This window comes from Rhododendron vialii, chromosome 1a (assembly GCF_030253575.1).
Source record: "Rhododendron vialii isolate Sample 1 chromosome 1a, ASM3025357v1".
Lineage (NCBI taxonomy): Eukaryota > Viridiplantae > Streptophyta > Magnoliopsida > Ericales > Ericaceae > Rhododendron > Rhododendron vialii.
This window is the reverse complement of record NC_080557.1, coordinates 29,442,162-29,463,541: the sequence shown is the minus strand read 5'-3', so window position 1 is coordinate 29,463,541 and position 21,380 is coordinate 29,442,162. Positions and strand designations below refer to the sequence as shown.

At 46.6% G+C, this 21,380-nt stretch overlaps 1 long non-coding RNA gene and 2 pseudogenes across 1 annotated transcript in view; all 3 read right to left on the bottom strand.

Annotated features, from left to right (window-relative positions):
• The window catches only part of LOC131335363 (U11/U12 small nuclear ribonucleoprotein 59 kDa protein-like), a 31,707-nt pseudogene extending 28,472 nt beyond the window's left edge, over nt 1–3,235 (bottom strand).
• Nucleotides 3,236–9,538: 6,303 nt separating this feature from the next.
• The window catches only part of LOC131335383 (uncharacterized), a 33,389-nt gene continuing 21,547 nt past the window's right edge, over nt 9,539–21,380 (bottom strand). Inside the window, exon 6 of the long non-coding RNA XR_009202508.1 lies at nt 9,539–9,549. This is a non-coding gene — a long non-coding RNA (uncharacterized LOC131335383). The remainder of the gene's footprint in view (nt 9,550–21,380) is intronic.
• Nucleotides 16,572–17,719, bottom strand: LOC131335372 (acidic endochitinase-like; annotated as a pseudogene).

Below are 21,380 nucleotides of genomic sequence, written 5' to 3'. Positions count from 1 at the left end.
CGAGAAAGGGATGCTATAAGGTAAAAGGGTGTAATGGTTGCACAGATCCGAACCGTCCCGACCGTTGCACGCGCACATGATAGCGCGTGAGTCATACGCGCGTGGGGGGCAATTGTAGGAAAGGTCAATAGGCGCGACCATTGACTGTTTGACTAGCCAATGGGCATGCGACACCTATACTCGTCCTCGCGGGGTTGACGATTTGACTAACGAACCCTAGCTCGCCACGAGGCGCCTTAGTCGCGCGACACGTGGTCCCGCGCGTGGGAGCCACGCGCTACCCATAGCTTTGCAGTGTCCATGTAAGGGTCGCGAGCCCAGATTCCTCCCTTAAGAGGAGAGTTACACTTATTCAGGTGGATGCTTGGCGCGGTCCCAATCTAATGGAGACGATAACGCGGTAACCAGGATGCATAAAGAACTTGCCCAGACTCTTATGTCTGCTCCGGCCTTTAGGCAGGACCCAAGGGGCCCCTTGAGGCTTGGCAGCGGTATTGGCGCGACCAAATAGGTCACAACCTTGCCCTACGGGAATGAAGGGAATCTAGTGACTTGGTGGCTATAAAAGAAGAAGAGGATCTCCGCGAATAAGAGGATACGCATACCGTCATACTCGCGGTCATCGCGAGGGTAGCGACACCTCGGCGGTCAGGGGGACAGAAAGGACACGTGTCATTTTATCAGCGCACCACTTGGTGCCCGAGCATTAGCTCATGTGGTCTATAATTATGAACGTCTCTTCACTGAATCCCAAGAACAAAAGCAAGAGCCAGAGATAGAGCTCATTGTGAACATTCCCTAGAGAGAGAAAGTTGGTGAGCACTGATTTTAAAGGAGGTCTTATCCTCTTTCAGGGGCTCTATTGTCTTTCCTCCTTGGAATCTCTGGGTTTGGATCTCCACTGCCTACCCTCTCTGTTCACCCCTACTCTCTTCTTCACCCTTCTAGATCACTCCTCCCATTCCTTTCCATAGACTATTCTAACCTCTCTAGCACATCTATTCCTAAGGGATATTTGCCCACTCAGAAATCGGACCTATCCCACAATTTGCAATCTCCCTTGCTCGCCATTCATCAGCTTCTTGATCCGCTTTCTCATAGCGCTCGGGCTCCTAAACACCATTCATAGATAGTTCTAGTCAAATAAAATAACCATGATCTTGGCTTTGTCAACAAAAGAGACGAGGGGAGCCGGTGCAAATTAAAGACGTACCAACCTTAGCAAACATTTCCGCCATTTGTTTCCTCTTACTTTTCCTCCAATGTTTGTTTCGTTTTGACTTCCGCAATTCATTAGCTAATCTTACCGCCACAGACTTTTGTTCCCACGGAGTTGTTTCATCTGCAACAACTCCTAAGGGCTTGAGTTGAGCTCCTAACTTTGACATTACAGCATTTGCAGATTGCAGTGTACGCAGCACTTGCGATTCGAAATCAATTCTATTATCATCAAGAAAACCAGATAGCCTCATTACTGACGTTTCAGTCGACCAAATTTCCACACCCTCCTTAAACACTTTACTCTCTTTGATTCCCATCAATGCCTCTAGTTCCTTTTCCCTGTTAGTATTTTTATAATTCAGGTCACAATCAACATTCAAAAGCTTTGTACCAACAAATACATAAAAAGTGTAACTTCATATTACTATCCAAGTATTTTCACTAAGTTCTCCAACATCAATATGCTAGAGCATATGAATTTCACTGACAACTTCAGAGCATGTATCTCCATTCCATTTTCATGGTTATGTTATAAATGATACTATGCCCGCAAATACAAACCAGCCATGTTACCTAGAACGCCGATCCTTCCGTGTACGAGGAACAAGAATGTGGTACACCACAGACTCGACATTGTTGAATTGGAATACACTGATGCAAAGGGATAAATGTGCCCCAAAATGGATTATTTTCTTCGAATTATTTATATATAAAAAAAAACACATTGCTAGGAGTATTATGAAAATTTATTTTTTACATCTTGTCCTACATTTCCACTCTCTCTAGACTAGTAGACTTTTGAGTTCATTACTTTTGACCTTCTCTCCTTGGGAAACCGGATAAAAAGTACATAGGGAAAACTTTTTAATTTCACTGGGAACCATCAAATTAACTGTCTTTTTGATAACCAGTTGTCCGGATCTGTGTACCTCAACTAATTCATAATTCAATCTTTTGGAAGGACCCTAAATCCACTGTCCACTAGTGGGGTGCCCACTTGAAGCTGGAGCAAATCAAATTAGCCGTCTTGCAGCATAGTTGTATCTTGAATGTGCAATCCACATACAAGTACTAGCTTTTCATAGCACAAATACAGGAGTATAACTTCATATGCCGATACATGTAATTTTTGTTGGAGTGTGCTTTTTCCCTCTTAGAAAAAAAGGGGAGTTCGGGAGTGACCAAACGTAGCAACCCTCCCTAAGTCTGACCAGAGGCTCCCTCCCCCCGGGTTTGGCACTCAGCCACATTATAGGCACACCCGGATAACCATATAGCCTAGTACAGCAGGCGGACCAACCGGGTTGCACAAGGGAGCGTCAATAGCACGTCTCTAATCCACATACTCCTGAAACCCAAATCTTGTAAGTGTGATCTACTGGCCACTGGAGTCACTAGACTACCACCTCGGGTTATGGCTGCAAACGAACTGAGCAGCTCGCAAGCAGCTCATGGCTTCACTCATCAAGACTCGGCTCGTTTAGTAATCGAGTAGAGCTCGAGCTCGAGTTTTAAGCTCGTTTACTATAAGAGTCAAGCTCAACCCTCAAAAGCTTGGCTCGTTTTATAGGCTTGGCTCATTTAAAGAAGCTCGTTAAGTAAATTAGTCAGGCTCGGCTCATTAAGTGCTTGGCTCGTTTCCAAGCGAGACAAGCTCGAGTTTTGGGCTCATTTAGTAAACAAGCCGAGTTCGAACACTATAAAGCTCGGCTCGGCTAGGCTCATTTGCACCCCTATCTCGGGTGGTTATTTTTATTTTGAACACTCTAGACCGCGTAACTTTCATCACCAAATTCATATTATGCAATTGCAACCAAAATTTGAGCAAATTAAGCACTCACATAGCTTTTGCGAGATCGATAGTATTCCTTAGCTCTTGGATGCGATCAGGCACGTTTGTGGTCCGCCAAAAACCGCTGGAAGGTGGCGGTGCTGGGGGTAGAATCGGAAACCGGGGCTGAGGAGCGGTGTGGGCGAATGGAACAGGGTTCATCGGAGCCATTGGATTCCTTGAGTTCATAGGGTTCGTTGGCTGCATTCGAATTTCTCTTTCGCCTTTCAAAATTAAACCCTAACTTAAAAGCAAGGATTGACATATAGGGCCTCCGTGAAAAAAAGACATATGGGGACCTTCTGTTTTAACCGGAAAGTTTTTGGTCGTCGGAAAATTACCACAGGCACATGAAGCACCCGACAAGTGATTGTTGGACTCTGAGAAGAATCTTCAAGAGAAAGCTGGAAGTCAATCAGTTGAGAGTTGGGGCCGGTCGCCCTAATGACGTGCACGGACATCCTTACCCTGAGCACGAGCAGACCGTCCATATGGCTGTCTGTTACAATTTCTTTGCTGAAGAAGATGAGTACACGGATGAAGGAGTCTGTATGACTTCCTGTTACGATCACTTGGATGAAATTGCCTCTCACGAGTAGCCAAGGGTCATCCCCGACCCTGACGCTGCAGTCAAGGTGTTGCAGGGAAGCACTAAGTTCAAAGTGTTCTATGACGCGCTGGGCTTCACAGCCGCGGCTAGAACAGAAATGACCAAGTCCATTGTGAACATCGCGGAAGTGCACCAGCAGGCGTGCATGGCTGCGGATGGCTCAGTGCCGCGAACCATCCGAGAAGGAGCCAACTCCATCACCTTCTCCGACGCGGATCGTCGCGTCACATTCTCCCACAACAGACCACTTTATGTGACAGCCCATGTCAGGAGGGTCGAGATGAAGCAGGCCTTCCTAGACGGAGGGGCGTCCATCAACATCATGCCACTCGCTACCTTCAAAAAGCTTGGAATAGCAAAGAACCGAATTGTGAAATCCTCTGTCGCAATCACTGGGTTCGGAGGAGATAAGAAGGGATCTCTGGGTTACGTGGTGGTAGACCTCGCGGTAGGCGCCATCTGCGCCGCAACGAAGTTCCACATCATCGATGCACAGACAAACTACCATATTATCCTAGGGAGGAGCTGGATGCACAAGTATGCTGTGGTCCTGTCAAGCTATCACCAATGCATGAAAGGAATCTGGGCAGGAAAGAAGGTCACGGTAGCCGCGTCGGAAAAGCCTTTTGACATGGATGAGGCACATCTGCCCGATGCAGTCTACTTCTCCGAGATGGAGGAAGAAGTAGAGGTGGTGTCGGCTAAGCCTATAGGCATCAAGATCCCAAGGTGGCAGAACATAAAGAACCGGGAAGAGGGGGTCGCGAGCAAGCGACCCGCTGCGAAAGTGGCGTCAACAGTCCCGAGGAAAGTTATTAAGATCCAAAATGGTGTATTGCTTATGACTGTGCGCGGGGGTAACGGTCCCTCACGAGGTCGCCAGCCCCCACACTTTGATAACAGCAGAAGTCGAGCCAGACTTAGTGGATAAGCCGGAACCGGTGCCGGAATGTATGCAAGATGGTCCTAGGCCGCGGCAAGTGGCCTTGGAAGAGATAAACCTGAGAGAAGGAGAAGGATCCCCGCGGCCTGTGTTTATAAGCAAGGCGCTGGGAGGAGAAACTCGAGAGAAACTGATCGAGTTACTAAGAAAGTACGCGGATGTCTTCGTGTGGCACTATGAAGAAATGCCCGGGCTAGACGAAGGCCTGGTTTCACTCCACTTGGACATGTTCCCCAACTCCAAGGTTGTGAAGCAAGGGCATCGGAAGTACAACCCTGAGTTAGAACAGAAATAAAAGAAGAAGTTGAGAAGCTGAGAAAGGCGGGTTTTATAAAACCGATTCAGTTTCCCTCATGGCTGGCCAACATTGTACCAGTGAAGAAGAAGAACAAGCAGATTAGGGTTTGCGTGGACTTTCGCGACCTTAACAAGGCATGCCCTAAAGATGAGTTCCCACTCCCGCACGTAGACACATTGGTCGACGCTACTTCAGGTCACCAAATGTTCTCATTTATGGATGGCTTTAACGGATACAACCAGATAAAAATGGCCCCCGAAGATGCAGAGAAGATAGCCTTTCGCACCCTTCTTGGAAATTTCTACTATGTGGTGATGCCTTTCAGTTTGAAAAATGCAGGCGCCACTTACCAGCGCGTCATGACTGCAATTTTTCACGACTTAATGCACCACATAGTAGAAGACTATATGGATGACTTGGTGGTCAAGTCAAAGGAAAGCGCTGATCATTTGAAACACCTAAAAGAAGTGTTCGAGAGATGCATAAAGTTTAACATGAAAATGAATCCACTGAAATGTGCCTTTGGTGTGACAGCAGGGAAGTTTTTGGGGTTCTTGGTGCACAGGCACAGGATCGACGCAGATGAAACAAAGATAAGGTCCATAGTGGAGATGCCCGCGCCGCACTCGCAACGGTCCCTCAAGCGCTTCCTCGGAAAGGTTTCTTACTTGCGAAGGTTCATTCCAGCACTAGCAGAGATAACTGCGCCGTTCAGTGACCTGTTGAAGGGGAAGGCAGAGTTCAAATGGAGTGGCGAGCATCAGAAAGCCTTCGACAGCGTCAAGGCTGCCTTAGCCTCGCCTCAAACCATGATTGCACCACAACCAGGGAAGCCTCTCATCCTGTACCTGACATCGACGCCAAAATCCATCGGGGCACTCCTTGTTCAAGAGATAGAGGGGGTGGAGCGACCGATGTACTACATTAGTCGGAAGATTCAAGGAGCAGAGGAAAGATACACCCCAGTAGAGCGACATTGCCTGGCCCTCGTATTCACTGCTCAGAAGTTGAGGCACTACTTCCTATCATTTCCAGTACAGCTCGTCACTAAGAGCAACCCTGTGAGATACTTACTGTCACGATCGGCTCTATCTGGGAGGATTGCGAGATGGCTCCTGGCCTTGGCAGAATTCGAGATCACATGTGTTACCCCCCGAGCCATCAAGTGTCAAGCCTTAGCAGATTTTCTTGCACAGTTTCCAAGCAGATAGTGTGAACCATTGGAAGAGGCGTTGCCAGGAGATGGTTTCGAAGCTCTAGCGGCCGGTCCAAGTGAAGCGTCCTGGACGCTGAGCTTCGACGGGGCGGCAGGAGGAACACATGGTGGCACAGGTATTGTCCTTCAAAGTGATGAAGGGGAAAGAGAATACTTGTCCTACAAGCTAGGCTTCGCATGCTCCAACAACTAAGCAGAATATGAGGCTCTAGTCTTGGGGCTCTTAGCAACAAGTTTTAAAAGAATTTCACGACTGAAAATTGTGGAGGATTCAAAACTTATTATTCTCCAAACATCTGGGGAATACGCGCTGAAGGAGCCCACTCTCTCACCCTACAGGGCGATAGTACAAAAGTTAATGGGAAGGTTTGAGGCAGTGGACATAATTCACAGACCAAGATCAGACAACAGATTCCCGGATGCCCTCGCGACACTAGGGGCAAAGACAGAATTCGACGAAGAAAAAGTAACGATCGAGATCATCAGAAAGACAGAGCCATCCATCATAGGTGGGCTCGGGGCACGCCACGAGGAAGACTGGCGCGACCCCATCTTGAAGCAGTTGGTTTCCGGAAAAGGGAACTTGCCCATTGCGGAGGTGGCTCAGTTTACTGTCCTTCACGGTGAGCTATACTACCACAGACCTCAGGGGTGGTTAGCGAGATGCGTAGGCCCCGGTGAAGCGAAGACCAAGTTGCTTCAGATCCATGACAAAACTTGTGGCGAGAACGAGATCTCTCTATACTGCAGAGTTCAAAGACAAGGTTATTACTAGCCCGGCATGAAAGAAGATGCCGCGAAGGTCCTCCGCACTTGCCAAAAGTGCATGCTGTACGAGGTGGAGGCAGAGTGTTGCCTCATGGAAGAGCTAGACTGGAGACAGGAGTACATTGATTTCCTTCGTGAAGGAGCGCTGCCCTTAGATCCAAAAGAAGCAAGGAGGGTTCAACGCTGCTCTCAGCGCTACTTCTTAGAAGGGGGGCAACTCTACCGACATGCTTTAGACGGGATTCCCTTGCGCTGTCTGTCTCGTGAAAAAGCTAAAGAAGTTTTACAGAAGGTCCACGAAGTGGAACATCAGGGTTGGAGGAAACTATATGAGCACTTGATCCATCTTGGGTATTTCTGGCCTACAATGGAAGCAGACTCGAAGCGACATGTGCGTAGGTGTGCGGCTTGTCAGAAATTTGGGAACCTAGTCCACGCACCATCCGTGGAATTACACTCCATTCGCGCCCTTTATCCGTTTCATACTTGGTCAATGGATCTAATTGGTCTCATACACCCGTCATCCAGAGGAAACCAGTGGATCTTAGTCGCCACTGAGATAAGCACGAAGTGGGTAGAGGCGGTGAGCTTGCGCAAAGCTACTGGCGCAGCAGTCGCGAACTTCATTAAAGAAAACATTATTTGCCGCTTCGGTATACCCAAAGTCATCCTTTCAGATAATGGCACTCCCTTCATCAACAAGAACGTGAAGAAACTTATAAAGTCATACTCAGTGAGTCACCTCACGTCGACTCCATACTATCTCCAAGGCAATGGTCAAGCCGAGGCAACCAACAAAACCCTCATCCGTATCATCAGCAAGTTGCTGGACGAAAAAGGAGGAACATGGGCTAACCACTTGGCGATAGCACTATGGGCTTACTAGACCTCTCATCGTAAAGCCACGCGGGCCAGTCCTTTCAGTTTAGTCTACGGGGCAGAAAATGTTCTCCCCGCGGAGTTAAGCGTGCCATCCGCAAGGCTAGCCCTCGCGGCGAAGGTGACACAAGAAGAAAGAAGGGCAGACCTGGAGGCCATAGAAGAAAGGAGGAACACTGCCGCAAGGCATCAAGAGAAGTACTGGGAATCAGTAGCCAAGTATTACAACAAAGGGGTGGTACCGCGAGCATTTCAAGTTGAAGACTTACTGTGGAAGTCTACAACCGCGGTCATGAAGGACCTGGAGCAACCAAAATTCACTCCGAGGTGGGAAGGTTCGTACGAGGTATTCAAGGCCAGTAACAGTGGCCACTATGAGTTAGCAAGGGTCAGTGATGGTTTTAAAACTGGTCCCATCAATGCTAAGTTTATTAAAATGTACTACCCATGATGTAAGGGTATTTCTCACGTTTTCAGTTTGGTATTGTCCATGCTATCCTTAGTTCATTTATGAACAGTCTTCCTGTAAAGGATGGCAGACGAATCATGTAATGGGCAATTAGCGAAAAGTAAAGCGACAGTTGTAATATCATCTAACTATGTTCCTAAAACATAGGCATATTACGCGTAAACACTACTGCGAACATCCGACATTGTCATTACGTCACCCAAAAGTTATGACAAAAGTTACTACAAATGTTTCCCAAAGTCATTTCATTACAATGCCCAAAATAAACGAAGTAATCAACCAAAGATTTTCTTTAAAAAAGGATCAGTGTCGCAAAGGGGCACTTCAATGAGCCTCTCTCCAAGACGAGCTTCCTCAACCATGTGCTCGTCAACCTTCCTTCGCTCTTCCGCAATCTTCTCAGCCGCGGCCACCGCGCCCTATGCTCTAACAAGAGCAGCGCGAGCCTCCTCCAAGGCTACCTTTGCCCCCTCACAATGCCCCCACAATTTCTCATTCTCACACATGATCCTTGCAGCATCGAGCTCTTTATACACCCACCAGATAGCAAACCCCAATTTGTCAAAGTTTTGGACGGTGTGTCCAATGTCCTCAATCTGACTGAGGTCCAGATCACACACCTTTATGTACTCTGCAAGAAATTGTAAAGGCACCCGAGCTGCATCCGACCCATAGTCTGGCTGTAAAGGTCACGAACCTTGAAGAACGTGTAGGGGAAGCGGTCTCGAATAAAGGAAAGGAAAGAAGTCTCATCGCGAGAGAGGCGGAACTGCCCAAAGAAGGCCTCATTCGAAAGCTCCTCCACCTCGTTGGCCACAGGTGGTTCCACCACTTGTACTTCGGAATCGTCATCGGCCGCCACATGCCCGCGGCTAGAGCTAGCCTCAACTTGCTGCTGCAGAGCAGACCCCCCGGCCAGTAAAGAGCTATCCCCAACAATGCTGCCAACAACATACCCCGCCTGCGGAGTCTCAAGAGATATCAGAGAATCGTCCTGCAAATCCGCGAAGACCTCCGCGGAAGTCAGATTCGTGAGGGCCACTGCCGCATCGTGTGCCTGAAAATGCGTGGTAAGGTCGCCAGTAGGAGGAACGTTGACACGTCTGCTTAAAAGGTTTAAGGCAGCCTTTACTGCCTCTCGGCGAGAAGGCTGCGGAATGACGGCCTCCAGCGCCAATTGGTTGATGTCTGGAATCGAAAGGAGCCCCTCCGTTGGAATCCTCCGGTGGGGTATCAGACCTAAAGTATCATCATCCTCTTCGTCTTCCTCAACTACGGGGTGCATTGTGTCTACACCCAAGTTCTCACCATCACCTCTGCCACCGTCGCAACCTTCGTCGCCATCACCACCATTTTCATCCTCAACACCATCTCCTTCTTCACCATTACCCAGGTTTTCATCACCATTGTCATCATCGCTGTGGTCTTCATCATCACCGTCCTCATCACTTTGGCCTCCCTCATTGCCATCAGCGTCACTGTCCTCAACTTCCTCGCTATTGCGATCATCGCTGCCTTTGGTGTCACTATCAACTTCATCAGATTCCCCTTCAGCTAGATCAATAACCCACCTTCTTGCCTGCGGCAATGGACGTGCCGCCTGGACTGGGCTTAGAGGCGCGAGGCAGTTTAAAAGATTGACTGAGCGGAGAGGTGTCATTTATGCTGCTGTCAGACCCCCCCCCCCCGCGAGCCTCCTCATCTTCCCTCTTTCTCTTGAGCTTGCTCAAAGGGGTATGCTCCCCCCTTTTATACCTGAACGAAGAACCTACGAAGCGAAGAACATGTCAGAAAACAACAATGAGACAATGGGAAAGCCAAAAGGGGAAGAGAAGTAGATCTCACCGGCAGACACGACACTCGCAGGGGTCTCTTCAGAGCGAGGAGTCCTGCCGCTCGAACAGGGGCACCCTAAGGAAAAAAGTGAGTTCAGGGATTACAGCAAATACAAATAGCAAATACCACTAGGAAGAAACGGAGAAGTGTTGTTCCTAAGGCATACCTTCCGTAGCCGCTTCAGTTGAGGGTCTTACTGTTGCGAGGAGGCTTTCTCCTTTGCTTTCGCACGAGCCACCCTTTGCGGAATTACAGTCGAAATTGGCTCCGCAATGGTAATACGGTGGTGCTTGATGGAGCCCAGTAACTCTTCTTGCCACGCCGTCCATGCTGCCTCGCTTTTGGAGACCTCAGAGATGTGTCGCGGTGGTAAACGTCAGAAACAACCGGCACAACGGGATCACCGTGCACGTAGTTGATGAACAAATCTAAGTTGCGGCGCCAGGCCAAACGGTTGTTAGCCGTGAAGAAAGTTTCCCTGCCATTTTCCGAAAGTGTCACAACCTCGTAGCCTGCGGACAGCTCCTCCACATGAGCCCTAGTGAAGCGGCGAATACTCTCAATGTAACTTTTCAATGGCGGCGCTGGACCCGGCGCGCCCTGGTCATAGCCGATTTGCCTCGCTACCCTATCGGGGCGGTACAGCATAGAGCGTGCCCCTTCTGCGCATAACGCAGGGAGGGAACACGGGCAAGCGGCGGCAAACGCAGAAAGAGCAGAGGCAAGGATGACGGCACCCTTAGTCCGGAAATCCACGATGCATTCATCCTCAGAAAAAAAGCTGGTAAGAAGAGCACCATCTACAGGCTCAGCATAAGGACGCGGAAAGAAGCGGCCAAAGTCATCTATGCGCTTCCCCCAGGACTTGGTTGAACTGACCCCACTCCACCGCATGATCCGGGGTCGCGGTTCGTCACCCCCGCTAATATCCGCAGGGGAAGGTGCGAGACTAAGGAAGTGCTCAAAGAAGAAAGCCCTAAGAAATTGTGTATGCACCACCGATACCATGTCATAGCGCCCCATGGACCTCTCCGTATCAGCATGGACCTGGTCGAGACGGTGGAATAAAGAGCCCAAGAAGAGAGGCCCAAGCAGAACAAAGTCTCCCCTCGCGAGACTCACCGCAAGAGGAAAGACTGTATGGTTCCGTCCTTCGTAAGGAAAGTCAGGAATTACGAAAAAAGACAGCCAATAGACAAAGAAACCTGCGAGATGAAGATCTGAGCCAAGCATCTTCCCGTCGAACTTTGTTGCTTGTCTCGCCGGAGGCACGGTCCCCGGAGGGGGCAAATCCTTGAAAAAGTACCTTAACCAACAACCCCAAGACGTCTTGCCTGACTTCGATGGGGCCCGTACGGGCCCCTCTCTGTCGAAGCGAGAGCCGCACTTGCCCGCTTCCGTATACGCTCTCTTCAACCGATCCACTAGCCTCGCATCCGCCGAGGAGAGGTTCGAAGGGTCGAAAGCCACCACCCCTCTCGTACTCAGCCTCATTAGCACGGCCGAGTCCTGAAGAGTGGGGCCGCAATCTCCCCACAGAAACACAAAGGTGTGGGTGTCCTTACTCCAGCGGGAAACCATGAGATCAATGTTGATGTTGTTTTTCCGAATACTCAACTCCACAGACAAATGGACGGGTTCGAGAGCACGGGAAGCCCTGAGAATCTACACCGAGGCCGGACTGCTCAAAACCGCCTCGACCCAGTCCCGCCAATGAGCCGGCGCCTGAGAAGTGGACTCGTAGTTAACGAAGCAAGAGGGGATGTCCCTCTCTCCACTCGAAACCGCAATTCCTCCGGGAGCACTTCGGGAACAAAAGAGAGGGGCTCCGTCGGAATCTCAGCCTCCAGGACAAAAGCCTCCACCTTCCGCCAGAAGGAGTCGCTCAGACCGCCGAGGTATGGCGCCCGACGCCACTCGTTTGCAAGAAGCACTCGGATGGAAGTCTGCATTATGGCTTTGCTCCCCGATTCCACGTCATCCCTGACCATTTTGACCAAAAAAATAGGTTTGTGAAAAGGAGGGGGAAGAGAGAGAGTTGCAGTCCGGAGGAGGAGGAAGAAGAAAGTTGGGATTTTTTGGTGGAGGAGAAAGAAGAGAAAAGATTTGATCTTTTGGACAGTGGTATGATTTGTGGCTAAGTGTGGGTATTTATATCCCAGGAAGGGCCCCCAAATCTCGAGAAAGGGATGCTATAAGGTAAAAGGGTGTAATGGTTGCACAGATCCGAACCGTCCCGACCGTTGCACGCGCACATGATAGCGCGTGAGTCATACGCGCGTGGGGGGCAATTGTAGGAAAGGTCAATAGGCGCGACCATTGACTGTTTGACTAGCCAATGGGCATGCGACACCTATACTCGTCCTCGCGGGGTTGACGATTTGACTAACGAACCCTAGCTCGCCACGAGGCGCCTTAGTCGCGCGACACGTGGTCCCGCGCGTGGGAGCCACGCGCTACCCATAGCTTTGCAGTGTCCATGTAAGGGTCGCGAGCCCAGATTCCTCCCTTAAGAGGAGAGTTACACTTATTCAGGTGGATGCTTGGCGCGGTCCCAATCTAATGGAGACGATAACGCGGTAACCAGGATGCATAAAGAACTTGCCCAGACTCTTATGTCTGCTCCGGCCTTTAGGCAGGACCCAAGGGGCCCCTTGAGGCTTGGCAGCGGTATTGGCGCGACCAAATAGGTCACAACCTTGCCCTACGGGAATGAAGGGAATCTAGTGACTTGGTGGCTATAAAAGAAGAAGAGGATCTCCGCGAATAAGAGGATACGCATACCGTCATACTCGCGGTCATCGCGAGGGTAGCGACACCTCGGCGGTCAGGGGGACAGAAAGGACACGTGTCATTTTATCAGCGCACCACTTGGTGCCCGAGCATTAGCTCATGTGGTCTATAATTATGAACGTCTCTTCACTGAATCCCAAGAACAAAAGCAAGAGCCAGAGATAGAGCTCATTGTGAACATTCCCTAGAGAGAGAAAGTTGGTGAGCACTGATTTTAAAGGAGGTCTTATCCTCTTTCAGGGGCTCTATTGTCTTTCCTCCTTGGAATCTCTGGGTTTGGATCTCCACTGCCTACCCTCTCTGTTCACCCCTACTCTCTTCTTCACCCTTCTAGATCACTCCTCCCATTCCTTTCCATAGACTATTCTAACCTCTCTAGCACATCTATTCCTAAGGGATATTTGCCCACTCAGAAATCGGACCTATCCCACAATTTGCAATCTCCCTTGCTCGCCATTCATCAGCTTCTTGATCCGCTTTCTCATAGCGCTCGGGCTCCTAAACACCATTCATAGATAGTTCTAGTCAAATAAAATAACCATGATCTTGGCTTTGTCAACAAAAGAGACGAGGGGAGCCGGTGCAAATTAAAGACGTACCAACCTTAGCAAACATTTCCGCCATTTGTTTCCTCTTACTTTTCCTCCAATGTTTGTTTCGTTTTGACTTCCGCAATTCATTAGCTAATCTTACCGCCACAGACTTTTGTTCCCACGGAGTTGTTTCATCTGCAACAACTCCTAAGGGCTTGAGTTGAGCTCCTAACTTTGACATTACAGCATTTGCAGATTGCAGTGTACGCAGCACTTGCGATTCGAAATCAATTCTATTATCATCAAGAAAACCAGATAGCCTCATTACTGACGTTTCAGTCGACCAAATTTCCACACCCTCCTTAAACACTTTACTCTCTTTGATTCCCATCAATGCCTCTAGTTCCTTTTCCCTGTTAGTATTTTTATAATTCAGGTCACAATCAACATTCAAAAGCTTTGTACCAACAAATACATAAAAAGTGTAACTTCATATTACTATCCAAGTATTTTCACTAAGTTCTCCAACATCAATATGCTAGAGCATATGAATTTCACTGACAACTTCAGAGCATGTATCTCCATTCCATTTTCATGGTTATGTTATAAATGATACTATGCCCGCAAATACAAACCAGCCATGTTACCTAGAACGCCGATCCTTCCGTGTACGAGGAACAAGAATGTGGTACACCACAGACTCGACATTGTTGAATTGGAATACACTGATGCAAAGGGATAAATGTGCCCCAAAATGGATTATTTTCTTCGAATTATTTATATATAAAAAAAAACACATTGCTAGGAGTATTATGAAAATTTATTTTTTACATCTTGTCCTACATTTCCACTCTCTCTAGACTAGTAGACTTTTGAGTTCATTACTTTTGACCTTCTCTCCTTGGGAAACCGGATAAAAAGTACATAGGGAAAACTTTTTAATTTCACTGGGAACCATCAAATTAACTGTCTTTTTGATAACCAGTTGTCCGGATCTGTGTACCTCAACTAATTCATAATTCAATCTTTTGGAAGGACCCTAAATCCACTGTCCACTAGTGGGGTGCCCACTTGAAGCTGGAGCAAATCAAATTAGCCGTCTTGCAGCATAGTTGTATCTTGAATGTGCAATCCACATACAAGTACTAGCTTTTCATAGCACAAATACAGGAGTATAACTTCATATGCCGATACATGTAATTTTTGTTGGAGTGTGCTTTTTCCCTCTTAGAAAAAAAGGGGAGTTCGGGAGTGACCAAACGTAGCAACCCTCCCTAAGTCTGACCAGAGGCTCCCTCCCCCCGGGTTTGGCACTCAGCCACATTATAGGCACACCCGGATAACCATATAGCCTAGTACAGCAGGCGGACCAACCGGGTTGCACAAGGGAGCGTCAATAGCACGTCTCTAATCCACATACTCCTGAAACCCAAATCTTGTAAGTGTGATCTACTGGCCACTGGAGTCACTAGACTACCACCTCGGGTTATGGCTGCAAACGAACTGAGCAGCTCGCAAGCAGCTCATGGCTTCACTCATCAAGACTCGGCTCGTTTAGTAATCGAGTAGAGCTCGAGCTCGAGTTTTAAGCTCGTTTACTATAAGAGTCAAGCTCAACCCTCAAAAGCTTGGCTCGTTTTATAGGCTTGGCTCATTTAAAGAAGCTCGTTAAGTAAATTAGTCAGGCTCGGCTCATTAAGTGCTTGGCTCGTTTCCAAGCGAGACAAGCTCGAGTTTTGGGCTCATTTAGTAAACAAGCCGAGTTCGAACACTATAAAGCTCGGCTCGGCTAGGCTCATTTGCACCCCTATCTCGGGTGGTTATTTTTATTTTGAACACTCTAGACCGCGTAACTTTCATCACCAAATTCATATTATGCAATTGCAACCAAAATTTGAGCAAATTAAGCACTCACATAGCTTTTGCGAGATCGATAGTATTCCTTAGCTCTTGGATGCGATCAGGCACGTTTGTGGTCCGCCAAAAACCGCTGGAAGGTGGCGGTGCTGGGGGTAGAATCGGAAACCGGGGCTGAGGAGCGGTGTGGGCGAATGGAACAGGGTTCATCGGAGCCATTGGATTCCTTGAGTTCATAGGGTTCGTTGGCTGCATTCGAATTTCTCTTTCGCCTTTCAAAATTAAACCCTAACTTAAAAGCAAGGATTGACATATAGGGCCTCCGTGAAAAAAAGACATATGGGGACCTTCTGTTTTAACCGGAAAGTTTTTGGTCGTCGGAAAATTACTCCTTGTTTTGGAAGTTGTGGAAATGAAAAGGAGGGAAGGACAAAAAGATAGATTTGCGCAAAATTTCCTAACACATGCTCTGCTCCATGTATTTTTTCTTTTAATAAAAAAAAATATGCTCCTATTCAGGTTGTTTTTCAATTCTTATCATTTTTTTTTTTTTATCCGCAATTCTGAAACTCTCCTATCCAAACTCATAAGCGGCTAAATCATATGTTATACACATTATACTTTATTAATTATTTACAATTCTAAAAGTACTGTATTTGTTGATAGAATCCACAACATTAAGACTAAGTTAAGGTTTAAGGACAAAATTTGTAAAGAAAAACTTCTTTTTTTCTAATTGGATCAAGATTATTGAATACTGATATTTTAGTTATTGTGTATCTAACTGCTTTAAGACTTAATCGGTTGGGACAATTCAAACAATTGATTTGCTTTGATAGTTTATGGAATTACTATCTTTCTTAGTAAATGTATTAGTTTTTTCTATTATTTTTAGAATAAGCGTTCTTTTATTTCTTTGGCATTGCTTAATACTACAATTTTTTTTGTTGAAGTGTGCTTAAAAAGTGCCCCACTATTGTCAATTCCTAACTAAGTCACTAGGGCCAAAGGCCTCTTGTCACAACTTTTGGAGCTTAAAACATGGAGCAGATAATATATAAAATTCTGCATATCAAACTTCCATTGTTGCTACCTACCAATTTGGTGTCCAAAGTGCAGGGACTCCCACATTACGTACGATTTCTTGTCATACTCAGTTTTCAAGCACTCTATACTCACATATGTAAAATGGCATAAATGTTTACACACTGCTTCATCATGTATGCAATAGAATATTACATAATAGAGCTAATTAATACAGTGTTACTCATAACACATGTTATTTTTCCGGAACCATATAACCAATGGACAGCAGCTTTAAACATTGCCTTTAATGGATTTACTGTAGTTGGTCTGGACATCATAGTACCTTGACCACAACATCACACCTCCATACTTCTCAGAACCTTGAATCGCCGGAAGTACTATCGAAATGAGATCAGAAACAGGAACGAATCCGCTTCCAGCTGCTTCAGGAGCAGTCGGCAATCCTTAAAAGATATTGGTAGCCGGAATATCTGAGGTCCATTGGTTCCATGCGTCTTGGAGATTGACAACATCTCCGGAGACATATTGGCAAGGAGGATTGTTGTAGAATTGTACCCATACATAGTCAAAAAGACCGGTCTGAAGGGCACCTCCGATCCAAGCATCTGGGAATGGACACTGGGGAGCCGCAGTCAAGTAAACTTTCTTGCCTTGGTTGCTATATCCAGAAAGGTACCTGCAAGAATTTGGGAAAAAAAATTCGATGAGTTCTTTTGGCAAAGTAGGAATGACAACGTTCTAAAAACTTCTGCTCATGGTATGGAAACATTTTGAAAAGGGAGTTGAAAGTATTATTAGTGCTATTAAACAACAGATTATTCGATCATCTAGTGCATGTTTTGTTTTGGACTCCGAGAGATGGGAACGTTAATTTGGAGCGTCGTAATGAAACTAAACAGTTACTTTTTTTCCTTGGATACCTGGCAAGATCATCCCAATGCTGAGTCGTTCCTCCCTCAATATCGAAATCGATCCCATCCAAAACGGGCTGCGCCTAGAGGGCGGGACGAGGATTGTCCCCCTAAGAAGTTGTTCCAGAGGTAAGTTGCAACTTGGTTGGCATCCTCAGAGGAGGTAAGGTAGTAGCTCCCTGCTCCTCCTCCGATAGAAAGTAACACCTTGACTCCACTAGCTTGACACGATTCAATGTCCGAGCTAAGACCCGTGCATCCATTGCTATAAGGGTCGCAATGGCCAACAAGGTTGATCATCGGGGTCTGGCCGTTGCCAAATGTTGCTAGAAAAGCTAAGAGCACATACTCGTAGTTCCCCGTGGCGCAAGTCTGTGCCAAGGTGCCTCCATTTCCGTTCTGACCCCAGTATATAGCGATTCCTCCGGCATTAGAACCGACCACTAGTAGTAGCAATATTGCTAAAGGAAGGATTTGCTGCAGCTGGACTATTGTTCTGAATGCCATCCTAATTAAGCTTCTCTTCTTACTTACTCGATCGCAGATGTACGTTATGGTTATGTGTATTAATGTTTGTATAGTACAACTGTACTGTCTGAGAATCGGAGGCAATGCTTTTATAAGGTGCCTAATTAAGGGTTGCTTTTTGTTTTTTGAACATGCAGCGAAATTAAGCAACGATTTTATTATATTACCGTATTAATAAACAAAAGAACAAAACCAAGTTGCGACTCAATGATCGATTTATAACTTTTTAATAAGAAGAAGAAAGATGAAATTAATACACTAAAACAAATTAAGAATAGATCAACTCCTAAGATCAACTCCTAAGATGAATTATGGTTTATTAATTGTCTATCCCATATAATATAATAATAATATAATATTGCAAAGCAATTTTTCATGAGAAAAGTTCAAAAAAGAGTTCCGAGTAACATTAATTTAAACTTACAGTATTTTTAAATGTGAAAACTACTTTCACATTAAAGCCAAATGCACATGTCATGGTACGATCAAGGGGTTTGGTTTTGATTAGTTAGTATATGGTAATACACAACACATATATATCCTTTGGCAGGCAGGCGGTAATTCTTAATTAGTTTCAGAACATTTTCATTAAAGGCTAATCAAGTATTTTTAATTTTTAGACAAAAAGCCTTTTCATGGCTACCTCATGAATAACAATTTTGAGTCGGACTTACCAAAAAAAAAAAAAAAACAATTTTGAGTTGGTTTTTTTTTTTTTTTTTTTGAACGACAAATAAAAAACATACTTCATACTTGGGTGTGTATTTTTGAAAGTAGTGCACCAAACAAACTTCCAAGGTTAGTTTTTGAAAAATTTGGAAATAAAAACAGAAAACAGAAAATAAAATGGCATGGTTACCAAACATGACCTTATTATCCCATTTTCATTTTCTCATTTTCTACTTTTACTTGTTTGGCTCTCGATCACCACATAAAGAGTACTTACTGCTTATAAAGAGATGTATAGAACTTATATGTGTGTGTGTGTATGTCTTCTCATCTACCTATACTGATGACTACCGGAGTGTGTGTATATATATTAATGAAAAGAGTTTGTTTAATGAGGATCAAGCGTGTCTGCTACCAATAATTTGTTTCGTAACAATTAAAGAGATCCATTCCGATTTTCAAATTAACATATAAAAATACAATATTTCTGACAAACTAATAGATCGAACTAGCTAGCTGGCTAGCTAGACCGACAAAAATTGTAATACAACGTACTCCATCTGAATTTTCAAGCTAGCCAATATTTTCTTTTATTCAAATTTGTATACCACTGATATGATCCATTCAAATCTCTGACAATAAAGTTTTTTCTCATTCATCATCTAAACCCTTTATGTAGCGGGCCAAACGTAATCATCTACATCTGGTCGTCATGACCGTACCTGAGACTGGGCTCGGCTCTACGCCGAGACGTATCAGTTACCGGCGTTGCACTCATCTCACGCCTGGCGCCAGGGGAGTTTCGCCTTGGCTCGGCCACCTTTTGAGAGATAGCTTTGCTGGAGAGTCCTTCGACTAAGTTGCCCTCCAGGCTCGGATAAATGTGGGGCTCGGCCACCTGTTACACCACACATGCTTCTCCACGTGCAGAAACCGGTTACGTCAAAGGATAATCATGAGCGCACATGGGATGTGCCAGCTCACACAAAAATGGTTACCAGATCTATTCGGTGATGTCACAATGACGCTATTTGGCTTGTGCAAGACACATGCCCATGCTTGAGGAGCAAGCCAAGGAGATTCTATAAATACTGGAGGATGACAACCCTAAGAGGTACATGCCACTAAACACTAAAACCCTAGTCTCCTGCTTTACTCTCTGCACATTCTCATCCTCTCGCCGGAAGGCCTTGCCGGGGCAACCCCCGGCCAGGTCTTAGTCGTGCGTTCTCTGTGCAGGTTAGAGCGAGAAGGTTAGGAGATCAGTGAACCAGCGAAGGAGGAACTTGAATCGAGGACCACGGGCCACACAATTGGTGAACTTAATGTGAACCCTCAGAACTTCTGATTCAAACGGCTCAAACCCTCTTCAAAACCACCTTCCTTTTCCAAAGACAATCGCAAATTCAACCACCATGGGCGGAGATCTACGAGATGTTACTGTTTTGAGGGCCAAAGACGCCAGTGGAAACACGATCCTGCCACCGTTCCCTGAGAGACACATGTCCATCTCCATCTCCGCCATTTTTGGGCTATCTCCAGCCACAAACGACGTGACAGCGGCCTACATCCGCTTGTTACAGCATCGCAACGATGAGAGAGACAACGAGCTGGCAGCTGACTGCGAAGGTGGCCCAAATGAAACAACAAATGCAGCAAGATACCACTCCTGCCACATCCAGATCTGTTGGAGGCGGGAGGTGACGAAGGCAAACACCACTTCCACCACCCCCACCACCACCACTAGAGCATCCTCACGAAACAGGCCATCGTGGCTCCGTCAAAGATTGCCTTGGTTTCACTCTAGACACAGGCGATGCAAGGGAGATAATCCTTTACAAACGGCCCACAACATCTGGAACACATCGTTCAAAGAGCCACCATGATCGAACCAACACAAGAGATACCGAGTCATTCATAAGCACATACTCGACTGGTCGCGCGGAATTCTCTCGCACAACGATTTTCCACCGTAGCCGAGATTCCGGAGAGACCAGGTGCCATGTCTTCGAACATCTCAGGGAAATCCCACCAGAAAACCTAAAAAATAAAAATCGGTCTCGTCGAAGGTCCCCATCGAACGATCACAGAATTGAGAACGAGAGAAGTCCATCGAAGGTCCCTACCGAACAATCACAGAATTGAAGGGCCGAACGACGACCCCAAAAATCATCGTGAACGAGCGAAGTCCGTCGAAGGTCCCCATCGAACGATCACAGAATTGAGAAACAAACTTCGGCAACGAGACCGGGAGAAACCCTCAGAAATGGAGTCCAAAGAAAGGGATTCAAAGCAGTATCGGTCAGATGGGCTCGGCAAACCATCGCGCCCAGGCTTTAAAACGGCATCTAAAGGATCTTAGCATATCGCCTTTCACATACTACATAATCAACACAACCGCCGAATCCAACTTCCACTTGCCGAAGTTCACGAAGTTCGATCCAACCACTTGCGAAGCTTACACCCACCTGATTCATTTTCGTCAAACAATTGAATTGTGCACCACAAAAGATGAGATCAAATGCAAGGCATTCCCGTCCAACCTCAACTCCCTTGGACTTCAATGGTTCAACAAACTGCCTGCTAGATCCATACGGAACTTGGCTGACTTTGAACGTACCTTCAACACTCGCTTCATTACAAGCAACAGGACCACGAAGGAGCCTGAGTCATTATCCCAAATGAGGAAGCTCCCATCTGAAACACTCTGGCAGTATGCCGAACAATACTGGCAATTGTTCAATGAAATCCCTGAAATCGACGAGTACTGGGCTGCAAGAACCTTTAAAAACGGTTTGGAAATTGGCAGCAAGATCCTGGATGAACTGGTTATCCGTCCACCCCACGGCATGGGCAAGTTGATGCGCATCGTAGAGCGGTTCTATGCTATTGAAGAATTTTATGTGGACCGAACGGCTCAGGGAATATCGAACCCAACTACTCTACTTCCAACGGCCACGTCCCAACTGCC